The following is a 17,785-nucleotide window of genomic DNA, read 5'->3' as shown; positions in this document are numbered from 1 at the left end:
CCATGTATGAGTACTGTCTATGTCTATACTGTCTATGTCCTTACCTAGATTAGTCTATGTCTGCATGGGAGAGCAAGAAACGCAATTTCAAATTCTTTGTATGACCAGTGCATGTAAAGAAATTGACAATAAACTTGACTTGACTTGAATATCAGAAAGAAAATCCAGAAATTAACTCTAAAGAATATATAAATCATTGATTTATATTTAATTGAGGGAAATAAGTATTTGATCCCCTGCCAACCATTAAGAGTTCTGATCCCACAGATCAAATGGCACTTCCAATCAACTTGTTATCTGAATTGAACACACCTGTTAATAGTAACCTGCACAAAAGACACATTGAATCTGCAGAATCAGTCCATAGTATCAGTCAATCAATCAAACTAAACTCGCCAACATGGGACAGACCAAAAAGCTGTCAAAGGATGTCAGGGACAAGATTTTAGAACTCAAAAAGGCTGAAATGGGCTCCTAGATATTAAGGAGCAAACTGTTGGTGCATTTCTTCCAAATTTTAGGACAAACAAAATGATTATCAATCATCAATCTTAGGCCTGTCTGTGGTTCCATACAAGATTTGACCTTGTGGGCATTCAATAGCCAGCAGAAAAACAGAGATAAAGCACCCTAAAACTGTATGGAAAGAGCTAGGAAATTATCTCAAGGCAGCTGGGACCTCAATCACTAAGAAAACTATTGGAAACACTTAATACCACAGCGGATTAAAATCCTGCAGTGCATGTATGGTACCCCTGCTTCAGAAGGAACCTGTTCAGGCTCACCTGAGGTTTGCCAATGAACATCAAACTGGATTAGGATATGATTGTGAGGTGCTGGAATCAGATGACACCAAAATCAAACTGTTTGGCATTAACAAAACTCGATGTGTTTTGAGGAAGAGAAATGCTGCCTATGATCCCAAAAACAACACCTTCTCCAACATCATACATGAAAGTGGTAACATTATGTTTTGAGGTTGTTTGTCTGGCCAAGACACAGGACAACTTCACATCGTCAAGAAACGGATGGAGGGAGACATGTAAACGTACAATGCTGCATGCCAACCTCTTTCCCACCACCACTAGACTGAAGGTGGGTCATGGATTGGCCTCCCAATATAATAGGATAATCCATAATATACAGCCCAAGCAACGAAGGAGTTGCTCAAGCAGAAGCACATTAAGGTCATGAAGTGGCCTAGACACTTTCCAAACATTAACCCTATAATAATCCTGTGGAGGGGACAGAAGCTCCAAATTTGCCAAGCTAGAGTCATACAATTTAAATGATTTAGATATGATCTGCAAAGAAAAGTGGACAAAAATCCCTTCTAATATATCCACAAACATTGTCATTAACTGAAAGAAACATCTGAACTCTGTACAAGAAAACAAGGGCTTTGCCACCAAGTATTTTGTCTTCTTTAACTAGAGGGGTTAAATACTTATTTTCCTCAATGGAATACAAATCAATTAAAATATATTCTTGAAAGTTATTTTCTGGATTTTCTTTTTGATATTCTGTCTCTCCATATTAGAATACATTTTATCATTAATATTATAGAGCGCTCATGTCTTTATTAGTGGGCAAACCAACAAAATCAGCAAGGGATCAAATACTTTTTCTCCTCACTGTACACACAACCACACACACACACACACACACACATCACCACAGTTAGTGGGGACGCACATACACACACACACACACACACGCAAACACACACGCAAACACACACGCAAACACACACGCAAACACACACGCAAACACACACGCGCGACTTATCCACATGACTAGGCCGCTGCCATTAGTGAGGAAATGGCCAGCCTTAGTGCTTGCTTTGCAATGCAATGTTGGTGGGGAGGAGTAATCACCCACAGTAGCTTGTGTGCTTTCCCAAGAGATGAACATCAAAAACGCAACAACATGAATCACAAGACGATATGAGATGACTGAAACCAGCCAATCGGCTGCCGCTAATGTCGCCCTGCCAATGCAAGCAGGCAAACGCAGACAGACTGCTGACCTGGCCTGTAACAGTAAATCACAGGAGAAGAAGAAGAAGAAGCAGGTCTTTGTGCAGAGACACTGCAGCTAGCTACCGATCAAATGATACCGATAGCACAGTGTCATGTGAGTCTTATTACACCCTTAGACTTTTACTGACACACAGACACAGACACAGACACAGACACACACTCAGACACACAAACGCGCAGACACACAAACGCGCAGACACACAAACGCGCAGACACACACACACACACACACACACACACACACACACACACACAAGCGACCGATGAACTGATGGCACTCGGTTCACGTGAATCTATTACACCCTTAGACTGATACACACACACACGCACACGCACACACACCAGCTGCCGATGAATGCTGCTGATGTCCCTGGTTCATGTGAGACCTCCAAACTGCGGCTGGGAGATACCCTTGGTCTCAAAGCCTTCACTTCGCGTGTGTGTGTGTGTGTGTGTGTGTGTGTGTGTGTGTGTGTGTGTGTGTGTGTGTGTGTGTGTGTGTGTGTGTGTGTGTGTGTGTGTGTGTGTGTGTGTGTGTGTGTGTGTGTGTGTGTGTGTGTTTGTTTCCAGACGAAAATAAGGATAGAGGAAGCTAACCCTGGCTACAACTCAGGACCTCTTTATGTGTGTGTGTGTGTGTGTGTGTGTGTGTGTGTGTGTGTGTGTGTGTGTGTGTGTGTGTGTGTGTGTGTGTGTGTGTGTGTGTGTGTGTGTGTGTGTGTGTGTGTGTGTGTGTGTCGCCTGGGCAGGCCTCATCTGATTGGCTTGCCTCTTCTTCCTCTTCCTGAACCTCCCAGTCGGTCACAGCTGGTGCCGCCACCTTCTAAGATTATCAGTTGCCTAGCAACGGGTCAATATTTGATTTGCCGTGATTGGCTGATGAAACACCCCCCTCTGATACAGCACAACACACATTTACACCTTGGAGTTCAATGTGCCCTAAACACATAAACACACACACACACACACACACACACACACACACACACACACACACACACACACACACACACACACACACACACACACACACACACACACACACACACACACACACACACACACCTTTGAACCATCTCTACACCAGGGAAATCCCTAAACACACACACACACACACACACACACACACACACACACACACACACACACACACACACACACACACACACACACACACACACACACACACACACACTTTTGAACCACCTCTACACTAGGAAAATCCTGAAACACGCAGACACGCTCAGACACACGCAGACACAGGCACACACTAAATGAACACACGGCACACAGGCACACACTTAATGAATGTGCTTCAACGTCTAATCTTGACTTCTAGTCTCTAATCTACAGCTTTTATCCTTTCCTCCCTCAAACCACCCTTTATATATACCTTTATCTAGATCATTTCTTCATTCTCTCTCTACCCCACCTCTCATCATCATTCCTTACTGCCCTCACGCTCGCTCCTTCGCTCGCTAATCTGTATGCGGGTGGGAGACGTGACGCCTTGTTTTTTCGTAACATTGGTTAAAAACCTACAAAACTGTTATTTTTCCTTTAAAAAACAAATGTCAATGAAAGAAGATGTGGTACATTATGTTTCATATTAGTCTTAGATGAGAAGAAACATTTTTGTTAAGATTCATGTAAAGGTTTATATGTCAAATATCCTGCGGTGTGACTGTAACATTAATGAAACTTTGAATATAACATGTATATAAATTAACCAACAACATTTTGAATAATGTATGAAGCATTTGGCATGATTGCATAAATATTAACTTTATATTAAGATATGTGAATGTGAAAAAAACTCAAGACAGTAACATTAACTACAAGTTCAATTTCGTAACACAAATTGCGTCCTGTGGGGTGACATGTATGTCAATGTTTGTGAATGGGCAGCTGCAAGGCCAACTACAAGAGTCTGAAAGACTGGCTCCTAACTAGTCAGTACCTCAGTTATTAGAGAGTGCTGTGGAAGTTTAAGGTGACTCTTAACCTCTTAATATGTCTTCATATTGCAATCTTTCTGTCACACAATGCTTAGGTTCATTTTATGCTGTCCTGTGGTGTGACTGGTCGTATAGAAGGAAAAAAAAGTTTTTTATAAATGAAAACACATATTAAGATTAAAACACAATATCATTATCAAGTTAGCATGAGATCAAATGTCAGTCATGTACACAAAATGATTAAAATGGCCATAATGCAGTGAATTCCCTGTGGTGTGACACTCCATTTTCCTGCGGTGTGACAAGCCTATGCAATGTGTTGTTGCGGGACACATTTTCCCAAAATGTCAAAAATAAGGTGAAATTCCACAGACCACTAAGTGCTTTATTTTTTTCTATTTTTTTCCAATTTTTATCCATCATTTTTTTCAGGAATTTGAAAAACTTTTTTTTTTTCGTTACGCCCTTAAACGTCAACCACCCGTGCGCGTGTGTTTATGTGGGCACATTCTCTCCTCCAATCACTTTTAGCATTTTCTGCGAGAATGCCGCCTAGTTTTTCTGAACGGCACGAGCCGAAAACTCCCTAAGCGATGATAGAGTTGTGTAATTAGGTGCTAGGTGTAATCACAGGTGCTAGACAGGTGTAGCAAGGATTTCTGAAGAAAGGGGGGTGCAACTCCGCACACTATGGGTTCTCCGTTTGTAAACAATCCCTGGCTGAGCAACCCTGGCTGTGCACTGTTCAATCTCTGATTGTTGGAAACCGCCGTCGGTCAAGAAATCAACCGCCATAGAAGATTCAAAGATACAACGTTCCCAACATGTTGCTCTGTGTCGCCCAAATAGAGCTGCACTGTAAAACCCATCACATTATGTTGCCAAAATACTGGGGTGGTGGTGTCAGTTTTAGTAGTAGATGTGGTGCTTAGCTACGCCAACACTAACCTACTGAGTACATTACACATAACATAAACACTCACCCAGGGCCTACAGAATAGCCTATAGGAAGTAAGTACAGTGCGTAGCCTACAGAAAGTAAGTGCAGTGCGTAGCCTACAGCACAGCAAACATTATAGCACAGGAACAATAGCCTGCAGTAACAACTCTACACTGCAAAGCATACTGTACAGGTAGCATGAGTACACTGACAATAGCCTGCAGTGACAATCCTACACTACATAGCCAAGACCTATAGTTCAGTACAGATAACACTAGTAAACTGACAGTAAGCTATGGCAGCATTGGTACACTGCGTCCAGGTGAGACTACAGCATGAGCGAGAGAGGGGTGTGGTGTGATGATGGCCCAACTGCCTACAAGGCAACGCAAACAAGAAGAACATGTTCCAGCTGAGCGCAAGACTTTGGCACCTCAAGCAGTGTGTGCAGTGCACGTCTGTGTGTGTGTGTGTGTGTGTGTGTGTGTGTGTGTGTGTGTGTGTGTGTGTGTGTCTGTGTGTGTCTGTGTGTGTCTGTGTGTGTCTGTGTGTGTGTGTGTGTGTGTGTGTGTGTGTGTTAGCCTCATAGGCATACCGCCCTTCAGCTACCTACGACAGATAACAAAAGGTTTGGAAGAACCAGAGAAGCCTTAAATGGATTACGGAGAAGCTTCACTTTGGCCTCAGGGGCCAGTTGGACTTAATATCGCATTATACACAAAGGCCGATCTGAAAACCACAACGACCAGTTTTACTACATTTTCTCCAGCATCTTCATCAGAAATTCAAGTGTTACCATGGTTAATTAAACAACAACCCCAGAATGTCACCACACACACACACACACACACACGCACGCGCACACGCACACGCACACACACACACACACACACACACACACACACACACACACACACACACACACACGTGACTTGGGCAAATACTCAAAAGAGAAGATTTACAAGCTTAAGGACTTGTTCTCAGTCCATAAGTGACACTCTGAAACATAGGCCGTCTTGTTTCCAATGCAAGGGTATACGCATTAAAAGGAAATTCCTGTAAATTTCAACATTCAGTTGTATTGCTCAAACTACCCTTTACTTGTCAGTACCTGACAAGTTTTGTTAAGCCCTTTCCGAGATCCCAGCATGGAGGCACGAGTTTTCCACATATTACTAAACGTCTTAAGTCCAAATATCATTGCAAAAGGTACTGCAGTGTTGTAAATTGTCTGCTGATGTTGCACATTTTTTTCCAAGAGGCCTATTTTGTTGCATGTAAGTGCATGATGTCTTCACACCAGAGGTCTGCAGCAATATATGTCTAAAGCCCGATTTGCACGGGATAAATATTACCCATGGACCCCTGGTAGTTCGCAATTAACCCTGGACCTCTGCAATTTTCCGTGCCGCATTCGGACGGGATACATACATAAGGGGGTGCAAACGGCACGCATATGGACATCGGACATGAAATTACCCCAGGACATCTGCGTTTCACCGAAATACAGTAGGTAATTTGCGGCGGAATTATTACTTCACAAATCACAGACATGGCACATTCGCACAAGACTAAGAACTCAGACATTCACCGTAATTATTCCGAATTACCAGGGGTCGATAGGTAAGAAAAGTCTCATCCAGATCGGGCGTAAGTTTACAGAAATGGAAGAATGTCCACTTAGTCTTTTGACTAGCATGATCTAGATGAATGCTCATTTTTATAGGCATCATCCATGGTAAACTTTGTTTAATCAAAACCCAATTCCAATAGGGTTTTTTTGAAAGTTTTGGCCAACACAATCTCTCTCTCTCTCTCTTTTCTACTGTGCTCTTTCTCTGCGGCTCTTTATCCTTTCCTCCCTATCTCGCTCCCTGTCAGTCTGTCCCTATTGTCCCCCCCCCCCTCTCTCTCTCTCTCTCTCTCTCTCTCTCTCTCTCTCTCCTCTCTCTCTCTCTCTCTCTCTCTCTCTCTCTCTCTCTCTCTCTCTCTCTCTCTCTCAGGGCCACCAAAATGTTGACTGAAGCAAGTTGTTCCGACAGTGACATGACATTTGATCCCTTATGAGCTCGGTATAGCAGCGACAGGCATCACAGTATCAGAACTAACCACAATTCTCTGTTAGTTGACATTTGCATGTGATACTACACCAGGCAGCATTACACTTGTCTTGTCTTGTATTGCCTTTCCTTGTACATTCTGGCTAGATGAGGGTGATGGGTGAGGCACAAACATAACTTCGTTTAGTGCAGTGTGCACTTGTGTGCTGTGGAGTGCTGTGTCACAATGGCAATGGGATGGAAATGGGAACATCCAAAGTCACTTGTTGCAGGCGCAAGACAAACGTGTCAGACAGTTGAAGAAGATAAATCTGCACAAAATAAGCTAAAAAAAAACAAACTTTATTACATTAAGACAGCTACTTTTCAATCATGATGAATGATCAATGAGCGAAAAGTTGTTGTTTTAATTTAATAAAGTTTAGTTTTTGGAGCTTATTTTGCAGTGTGCCTGCAGACCTACATTCTTATACTGTGCCCTTGAGCCCAAAGTATCAAACACCACATTGCTCCAAGGACTGTGATCAGTACAGTACACTTAAATAACTGCATCCGCTTAAAGTGTAGCGTAGTGCAACTTAAAGGGCAGTTCTCCACCATATTCCCAGGCCCTTGGTCACACTACAAGCTATGGAACTGCACCTTAAGAACAGAGGAGTTACTGTGGTGGAAATGCCTTGTGCTGCATGAGTGGGATTTATTTTATTATATTTTTTTACCATTATATAACATCTCAAGATCTGTGGTCGGTCGTGACAGAAAGCAAACAGTAGAGTTGAATACAGGTAAGAGGCAAGGTAAGCAATCACTGTGTGGTGCTCAGGAATGTTTTGTCTTGTACAGTAGTACACGTCCGTACTCTGCCTGCCTGAACATCTCCTCCAAGCAAACAAGAGCAACTCTCATCCATGTCTAAGGTGCCCATGAGCAAGCCGTTTTGGGTGGGGCACATCCGGTACGTCCGTGCAAATGCTTTAAGTGAGAAAAAATAAGCATTGGTTTGGGTATGAAAAGGGGTGCACAAAAAAATAGCGTGGCACGACCCATGTAAGGGGGGCCTTGGGTGGAATCTACCGGTATATGGGGGGCTTTGTCATGGTAAAGTTTGGGAAGCCCTACTGTAAGAGTGTAGAATCAGTAGCACACAGTCTTGGTCTAGATACAGTAGGTCAGTGCGTTCCCTTTTTAAAATACAACACAATCTAGGTCACCCCGAAGGAAAGTACTGTACAGTGTATTATATCACATGTGCAAAGAGGCCTAATGCTTACGCCACCCCTGCTGCTCCTCTCTGTCTGAGCACTGTACCGAAGATTTTCTTAGTTCTAATAGCCCGTCTCTGACTGTACTACACGGAGGAATGATGGAGGTATGAAGAGAGGAGTAGGCGAAAGGAGAGATAGAAAGAATCACTCTCTCTGTAATTCACCACAGAGGAAGTGGATGCCAGGCAGTAAAAGAAAGAAAACAAATCTCTACCTCTCCCTCCCTCTCCCTCCCTCCCTCTCCCTCTCTCTCTCCCTCAACCTCAACCTCTCCCCCCCTCTCTCTTTCTCAGCCTCTTCCTCTCTCCCTCCCTCCCTCCCTCCCTCTCTCTCTCTCTGTCGGTCTCTACCTCTCTCCCTCTCTGAATAATGCACAAGAAGAGTGAAGAAAGAAAGAAAAACAAAAGAAAGGATGAAGAAAGAGAGACCCAGTGAGATGGAGAGCTTGACAGCTCCGGAGTGAGGGTCAGTGGTAGACGAGCGGCAGGCAGACACACACAGAGGGGCTGACCTCAGCTCTGAACACCACAACTTTGTGTGTGTACACGTGTGTGTGTGTGTGTGTGTGTGTGTGTGTGTGTGTGTGTGTGTGTGTGTGTGTGTGTGTGTGTGTGTGTGTGTGTGTGTGTGTGTGTGTGCGTGTGTGTGTGTTTTCCAAGCCACAGGAACCCACAGTTAAACTAACTGCATCCAAGTGGGACATCCCTTCACGGATGGCAGAGCGAAATGGAGCTAGAGAGAGAGAGAGAGAGAGAGAGAGAGAGAGAGAGAGAGAGAGAGAGAGAGAGAGAGAGAGAGAGAGACAGAGAGGGAAAGAGAGAGAGGGAGAGAGAGAGAGACAGAGAAAGAAAGAAAGAAAGAAAGAAAGAAAGAAAGAAAGAAAGAAAGAAAGAAAGAAAGAAAGAAAGAAAGACAGAAAGAAAGACAGAAAGAAAGACAGAAAGAGAGAGAGTGGGCAGACAGGGGGGACAATAGGGACAGACTGACAGGGAGCGAGATAGGGAGGAAAGGATAGAGGCGCAGAGAAAGAGCACAGTAGAAAAGAAAAAAGGAGAGCTGGCGAAAGAGATTGAGATGGCAAAAGCCCTGTGGACTAGACCAGTGTGGTGCTAGCATGAGTTCACAGAGCACACAACAAGTTTGAACTCGCCCTCACAGTTTATCCATAAACACACACGCACACACATACACACACACACACACACACACACACACTGACACACATGCACGCGCATGCATACACAAACATATGCACACGCACACACGCACACACACACACACACACACACACACACACACACAAAAACACAAACACACACACACAGACACAGACGCACAGCAGCTAAGTATAACAGGATTGAAGAGATTTCACATTCAATGCAAATTCCATTTCTCTCCCCTCTGGCCGTACACTGCTCTGTTTCTCTCGTCTATTTCTGCCTCCCCGTCTGGACATTAATCCTCCAACCACATATGCACACACAACACATACAACACACACACACACAACACATACAACACACACACACACACAAACTTCCATTAACACACACAAACACACCCCTACTTCCATTAACACGCACGCACGCACGCACGCACGCACGCACGCACGCACGCACGCACGCGCGCACGCGCACACAGCCTTACATCTTTTTTCTGGTCATAATTAGATAAATCCCTGCCTTCGACGGTCTCCTCTGCCAGAATTAGATTAAATTGTCCATTTCTAGCTGCTGACATGGGTCCGCTGATGGGAGACGAGTACGGCTCGCCAAAATGCGTTTAGCGATGAAGGCGGAGCATGGCTGAACACACACACAAACACATGTATCCCCTTCTCCTAACTCAGGCTACGGGAGAAGAGGGTGCATCATAGAGCATCACCTGCTCGGCTAAACACACACACACACACACACACACACACACACACACACACACACACACACACACACACACACACACACACACACACACACACACACAGACACACACACACACACACACACACACACACACACACACACACACACACACACACACACACACACAAGCATCAGCAGATCCGCTACTCAGTGGGCTACACACATCACACTTGTACACACACCCACAATCCCCTTCTCCTGTCCTACGCCTACTAAGTCAGAACCAATCCCCTTCTCCTGTGCCTGCCTAGTCAATCAGTAGAGCGTCAGTTCAGGTAAACCCTCAAGAGAAGAGCCTTCAAAAGCTGAGCAGCATCACCGGTGCAGCTTACTCTGTGGGCTCCATAATGCACGCATGCACACACCCACACACGCACACCTCCTACATCTACTCAAGCTAAAGCCACCATTTCAGCTTATTATGTGAGTTCCCCAACACACGCGCACACACACACACACACACATACACAAAAAACAAAGACACACAGAGACATATGCACACATACACACAACACAACACAACACAACACAACACAACACAACACACGTCTTCAGCTTTCTCTGTGGGCTTCTCAGCAGCTGTTAAATTTGACAATCTGACAAATTTGACACACCAGCACCAGCACCACCAACGCACAGCCAGAAAACCGGCTTACAGCCCCCTCGCCTCGCCCGCTGCCAACGGGAGAACACGATTAGCGTGCCGAGAGTATTTAAAAGAACATGAGCGGGTGAGAGGACTGAGAGTACTGTAGATGTACAGTAGAAACAATCCACTACATCAGTGGTTCTCAAAGTGTGGTCCGGGACCACTGGTGGTCCGCGACAGAGCTCAGGTCGTCTGTGAGGGGATTTCTACTTATCCAAGACGAGCTAGAAGTTGGCTATATTTCTAACATAATTACAAATCTAAACATAGCTGAAGTTATATTTTCACCACAATAAGACAGGCTTGTAATGTGAATTAAAAGCAAGTGATCTGCATCAAAATTAGCAGTGTCATATTAGCACCTTGGTCCCTGAACATGTTTGGGGGTACGAAGTGGTCCTCGGTCTGAAAAAGTTTGAGAAACACTGCACTACATCAGTCTCGATCCATTACATCAGTCTCGATTCCTGCTGTTACTGTACTGTACAGTACACACGCACCCACTCACAGAACCCAATCACACAGCCCACATAGCCTACACATACTGTACATCTGTGAACACACACACGGACAACATGCACATATGGTGTAAATCACACATACAGTCATACACGTTTGAGCACAAACACACACGTGTTCAAACACTGACACACACACACACACACACACACACACACACACACACACACACACACACACACACACACACACACACACACACACACACACACACACACGGAGTAGTTTTGATGAGAAACTGTCCGTGGTAGAGTAACAGCAGCAGCAGCGGTTTTGACAGCGCTGACTTGCCAATCATACATACACGCATGTGTGAACAACACACGCACGAGCGATGCAAACATATGCTGCAACTTTCACACGTACACAGACATGTTTGAATGCAAACACACACGCATGTTCAAACACAGACACACACACGCACACGCACACACACACCAGGAGGGTGCGTAGGAGTAGTTTTGATGAGAAGCGGAGCAACAGCAGCAGTAGCGGTTTTGACAGCGCTGACTTCAACTGTGGCTGCTGGGAGTGGGGAGGTGTTGGTGGGGGTGGTGTTGGTGGTACTTGTGAGAGCACGAGGCAGGGAATGACTTAATCCTTACAATGCAGTGGACAAAACACACACACACACACACACACACACACACACACGCACACACACACGCACACACACACACACAAAAGGAGAGCCAGGTCATGATGAGAAACCTTCAGTACCGATGAGAAACCTTCAGCAGTACCGGTTTTGACAACGCTGGGGTGAGTTTCTCAAAAGAGAAGTTGCTAGCCTGTTAGCAACCTCGGTAGTTGCCAATGGGAAAATGCATTGAAAACAGCAAAGTAGCTACTGTAGTTAGCAACTTTGGTTTTGAGAAATTCACCCCTGACTTGAGGGCTTGTCAGAGCATGAGGCAGAGAATTATTAATCCTTACCATGCAGTGGACACAACACAGCTGTGAAAGTGCAGCACAGCACAGCACAACATATTGCTCTGATTCTCTTATCAGATATACAGTGCCCTCCATAATTATTGGCACCCCTGGTTGAGATGTGTTAAAAGCCTTAAAATAAATTCAGTGTTTATTGCAGAAGAATACTGTCACACTGAAAATTTTAGGAAAATGTAGCCTTCAACTCAAATGAATTGTAGGAAAATAAAAAAAATCCCTGACTAAAAAATAATTATTTTTCATTAAATCACCTGTTCCACCATTATTGGCACCCTTAACAATTCCCAGGAAATAAATATAATTGAAGCATATCTGTCATTTCTACAGTAGTTTACAAAGTTTACCAGAGTATGTAGGAACATTTAATTAGTAATTCATCACTTCCTGTTTCCCTGGGGTATAAATATGACGTGACACCGAGGCCATTTCTCTTATCCACTCTTAAACATGGGAAAGACAAAGGAACACAGCATACAAGTGAGGCAGATGTGCGTCGACCTTCACAGGTCAGGCAGAGGCTACAAGAAGATTGCCACTCAACTGCAGCTGCCCATATCTACTGTGAGAGGAATAATTAAGAAGTTCAAAACAACTGGAACAGTGGTAAACAAGCCTGGACGAGGACCCAAGTTTATTTTGCCACCACGCACAGTGAGGAGGATGGCAAGAGAAATCAAAATATCTCCAAAGCTCACTGTTACAGAATTACAACAAATGGTAGCATCCTGGGGTCACAAAGTCTCCAAATCAACCATCAGGCGCTGTCTACACGCCAACAAGCTGTTTGGGAGGCATGCACGGAGAAAACCTTTCCTCACCCACAATCATAAACGCAAACGTCTGGAGTTCGCCCAGCGGTATTGGGGCTTCAACTGGGACCGTGTGCTTTGGTCAGATGAGACCAAGATTGAGTTTTTTGGCAACAAACACTCTAAGTGGGTCTGGCGTGCCACGAAAGATGCGCATGCTGAAAAGCACCTCATACCCACTGTGAAGTATGGGGGTGGGTCAGTGATGCTGTGGGGCTGTTTCGCTTCCAAAGGCCCTGGGAAGCTTGTTAGGGTGCATGGCATCATGAATGCTTTGAAATACCAGGACATTTTAAATCAAAATCTGTTGCCCTCTGCCAAAAAGCTGAAGATGGGTCGTCACTGGGTCTTTCAGCAAGACAATGACCCTAAACATATGGCCAAATCTACACAGAAATGGTTAACCAGACACAAAATCAAGCTCCTCCCATGGCCATCTCAGTCCCCAGACCTCAACCCCATTAGCCTTGGTCTCATTAGCCGCGCTTCAGCGGCCCGGGGCCGCCCGGGGCTCAGGAGAGTGGCCGGCTCGGAGCTGCCGGCCCCGGGCCATTTTTTGCCTGATCGGACTCATAGCCGACCCCAGGCACATTCAGGTACACGCCTTGTTTGTGAAACGTCAGTCGGGCACAGCCCACTTTCGCCCCAAATCACAGAAGGACAACAACAGAACAACGACAAAGAATAACAACATGCCCATTAACAACATGCATTCAACCAGCCATTATTGTTTAGCAATCGTTCAGCACTTATAAGAAGACGGTACTTAGAGGTGTGAATGCAGATTAAAACATGGCAAAGCTAGCAGCCATGTCAAACTTGTAGCCCAAGTTAAAATTTGAATTGGATCATATGCGAATCATGAGAATTGAGCACACAGCACCAATATCAACAAATATGTATTTATTTTCTATCACTAATGACGGACATTTAGGTAGTGTGCTTGTAGGTCCAGGTAAGATGACTGTCTCGTCTAAAAACGAACATTACACAAACTAGCAGTGCGCTAAAAACATGCTAAAAGCATGCTAACAAAATCATCACCTGGAGTCTGCCTGATCTGACACCCAGACCAACGAAGCTAATTTGGTCAAAATCCAAAAAACAAGAAGTTATTATCTTACTCTTGGCGTAATCACAGGTACTTGTGGGTTGAATCAAATAATTCCAGAAACTCGTCAACAACTCCAGAAAGTAATGTGATGATGCTTTGTTTATTAACTGTAGCCATTCACTTGAATGGAACTCTGCAGCACTCATCTGCTTGTTAATGCGGACTCTGGGGGAGACTGCCTGCCGCAAGTGTCCTGCTACGGAACACAGAGAGATGAGCCACGCACGCGACTCTCCTCAACACGGCTGTAGTGATTACCAGCCATGGAAAAAATAAATTGAGACTGTGAATTGCGATGTTTACAAGGAAATAATTTTAATCAATAACAATGAAATACCCAAAAAAGCAATACCCATGTCAGATTCGAATATTAGGCTAATGGCCAATTAATATTCGTTCGAATGTCTCGAATTTTCTTAACATTCGACTTATATTCGAATATCGAAGTCAAAGGCTTAGTGGAAAGCATGCCAAATCACGATAATGGCACAAGAGTTGGCGGCTAAAAGCAGAAAAAAGCGACATGACTTAGCTATGACATCCCAAGTTTAAGTGTAGTGGTGCCCATGATGCCCTGATAACAACAAAAAAGTTATGTTGGCTAAATAACTTTAAAAACACAAACAGAAGTGCCAAGGTTGCATCTTATGAAATTATGCCATAAGAAAGCCAAACACCCCAAACTAATGCTTAACCATAATTTGCCCAGAATTTAGCGATAAGTCCCCCATGCAGCCACATTACACAGAGGTTGACCCCGCCTCCGAGCCTCGGCGGTGCTTGCTGGCCCATCGAATTCGACGGGCCAGGGAAATCGGCCCTTAGCCCCACAACCTGGCCCGGCGGCCATTTTTAGCACCTAGCCCCCTTTTGATGAGATCACCGTCAGCCCCCTTTTGTCCGGGCCAGCCCGGGGCTGGCCCTGCAGTGAGACTAAGGCTGAGAACCTGTGGGGCGAGCTGAAGAGGAGAGTACAGAGGAGAGGACCCAGGTCTCTGGATGATTTAGAGATATTCTGCAAAGAGGAATGGCTGAAGATCCCTCTTTCTGTCTTTTCCCATCTTGTGAAACATTATAGGAGAAGATTAGGTGCTGTTTTGTTGGCAAAAGGGGGTTGTACAAAATATTAACAACAGGGGTGCTAATAATTGTGACACACATTATTTGATGTCAAATAATTATTTCTTTATGTGGGATTTTTTCCCCACTGAATAAATGCACTTGTATTGAAGGTTGGATTTTTCTCTTTTTTTCCATTAAGGTCCCATATTATTTAGAGAAAAATAATAATAATTGGAAGCTAAAAAACACATCTCAACCAGGGGTGCCAATAATTATGGAGGGCACTGTATATATATATATATATATATATATATATATATATATATATAGAGAGAGAGAAAGAAAGTGAGAGTGAGAATGAGAGAGAGAAGAGGAGGTGTGGAGAGAGATTGTATGTGTGCTGTATTGTGAGGGGGCGAGGGGATGGACAGAGAGAGAGAGAGAGAGAGAGAGAGAGAGAGAGAGAGAGAGAGAGAGAGAGAAGAGGAGGTGTGGAGAGAGATTGTATGTGTGCTGTATTGTGAGGGGGCGAGGGGATGGAGAGAGAGAGAGAGAGAGAGAGAGAGAGAGAGAGAGAGAGAGAGAGAGAGAGAGAGAGAGAGAGAGAGAGAGAGAGAGAGAGAGAGAGAGAGAGAGAGAGAGAGAGTAAAAGAAAGAGAAAGGTGACGCACTAGAGAAAGGTATTTTTCTCTCGGTTAAGGTTTCCATTTACAATGGTGTGTGTGTTTAGCAGAGTGTGTGAGGAGGCCAAAAAGTGTAAGTGAGAGGACCTGTGTGTGTGTGTGTGTGTGTGTGTGTGTGTGTGTGTGTGTGTGTGTGTGTGTGTGTGTGTGTGTGTGTGTGTGTGTGTGTGTGTGTGTGTGTGTGTGTGTGTGTGTGTGTAAGCCCCTTATTGCCCTGCGTTTTGCATACCGTTTGCAGTCACACGTTTCGGTTTTCACACAGTGCGGTCTCTGTCACTCAGAGGACAGCCGGTCACACACACACACACACACACACACACACACACACACACACACACACACACACACACAGGAGCCTAGGGCTCACACCTCCCTCAAGCACATGACTCACACACACACAAACACACACACACCTGATCCACAGACACACACACACACTTTGAACTGACACTATGCCTACTAGAATCTCTGACTACACTCTCACAGGGACAAAATCTACCGTAACCCACTTTTCTGTCCCATGTGCGGGAGATTGTAAATGATGCTGAGAGACCATCTGTGTGTCAGCAAGCATGTGCCTCTCATCCGCTCGTTCTTTTTTCTCTCTCTCTTTTTTTGTCTTCCTTCTGTAAAAACAGCTTTCTCTGGAATGATGTAACTGTGTGTGGCTTTAGCGGAGTCTGCGAGTACATCAAGATGGAGTCATAGAGTTGAGAGAGTATGTTTGCACACAAAACACACACACACACACGCCCGCCATATGCACGGACGTACACACACACACACACCTCTCTCTCTCTCTCTCTCTCTCTCTCTCCCCACACACACAGACACAGACAGACAGACAGACAGACAGACAGTCAGACAGACACACAGACACACACACACACAAGCATATGGATGGTATGGAGTAGCTTTGCCAGGGTGACCCAGTGGAGCCGCTATGCTTGCGTCTGGGGCCATTCTGCTGCACTTGCAAGAAACGACATCGGAAAAACTACCCCCACCTCTCACTCACACACACACACACACACACACACACACACACACACACACACACACACACACACACACACACACACACACACACACACACACACACACACACACCCTCTCCCTCTCCTTCCTAAGACCACAGACAGCCCGCCATCCTCCCTCTCCCTTTTAACCACAACCGATGCCTGAGCGCACACACAGGCTAGTCCAGGGTTTCCATATCCCGCTTGTCTTAGGTGGAGTGAGTGCATGCGCAAAGACCGTCTGCTCCCTCGCTCTCTCTCTCTCTTTCTCTCGCTCTCTCTTGCATATCTGCTTCACCCTCTCGTTCTGCATTCATCCATCCTAATGCCTTCTCCCTCTTTTTCCTCACTCCATTCCAACCACTCTGTCCATCCATCCATAAGAGTCTCTCTCTCTCTCTCTCTCTCTCTCTCTATCTCCAATCAATATCCTTATCTCTGGTGGCGACAGGGGGGAGGGACTAGAGGCAAATTATCTAAGCTGAGAGGAGAGAGGAGAGGAGAGGAGAGGAGAGGAGAGGAGAGGAGAGGAGAGGAGAGGAGAGGAGAGGAGAGGAGACTGTAAAGGGCCGTACACACACGTCGCTGCTATTTACTCGCTACTTGCTCACTCGCCTACTTGCCACTCGCTCTGGGTGATTTTGTTTACTGGTTGTCATGGTTCCCGCTGTCCGCGCCAATAACGTCCGTACGAAACAAAATGTAGGGCTACGCTGTTTAACGTTGATCGTGTGCTGTGCACAACCATGCATATGAGCCTTTGATGGTGTAGCCTACAGTGTATGTATT

The 17,785-nt window shown here is 45.0% G+C and overlaps 1 protein-coding gene across 1 annotated transcript in view; it reads right to left on the bottom strand.

Moving 5' to 3' along the window:
• abhd17b (abhydrolase domain containing 17B, depalmitoylase) overlaps window positions 1-17,785 on the bottom strand; it is a 41,681-nt gene that overhangs the window by 16,491 nt on the left and 7,405 nt on the right. The gene's annotated exons all lie outside the window — the stretch shown is intronic.

Source organism: Engraulis encrasicolus, chromosome 3 (assembly GCF_034702125.1).
Source record: "Engraulis encrasicolus isolate BLACKSEA-1 chromosome 3, IST_EnEncr_1.0, whole genome shotgun sequence".
Taxonomy (NCBI): Eukaryota; Metazoa; Chordata; class Actinopteri; order Clupeiformes; family Engraulidae; genus Engraulis; species Engraulis encrasicolus.
Note: the sequence above shows the minus strand (reverse complement) of the source record. Positions and strands in the feature narration are given on the sequence as shown.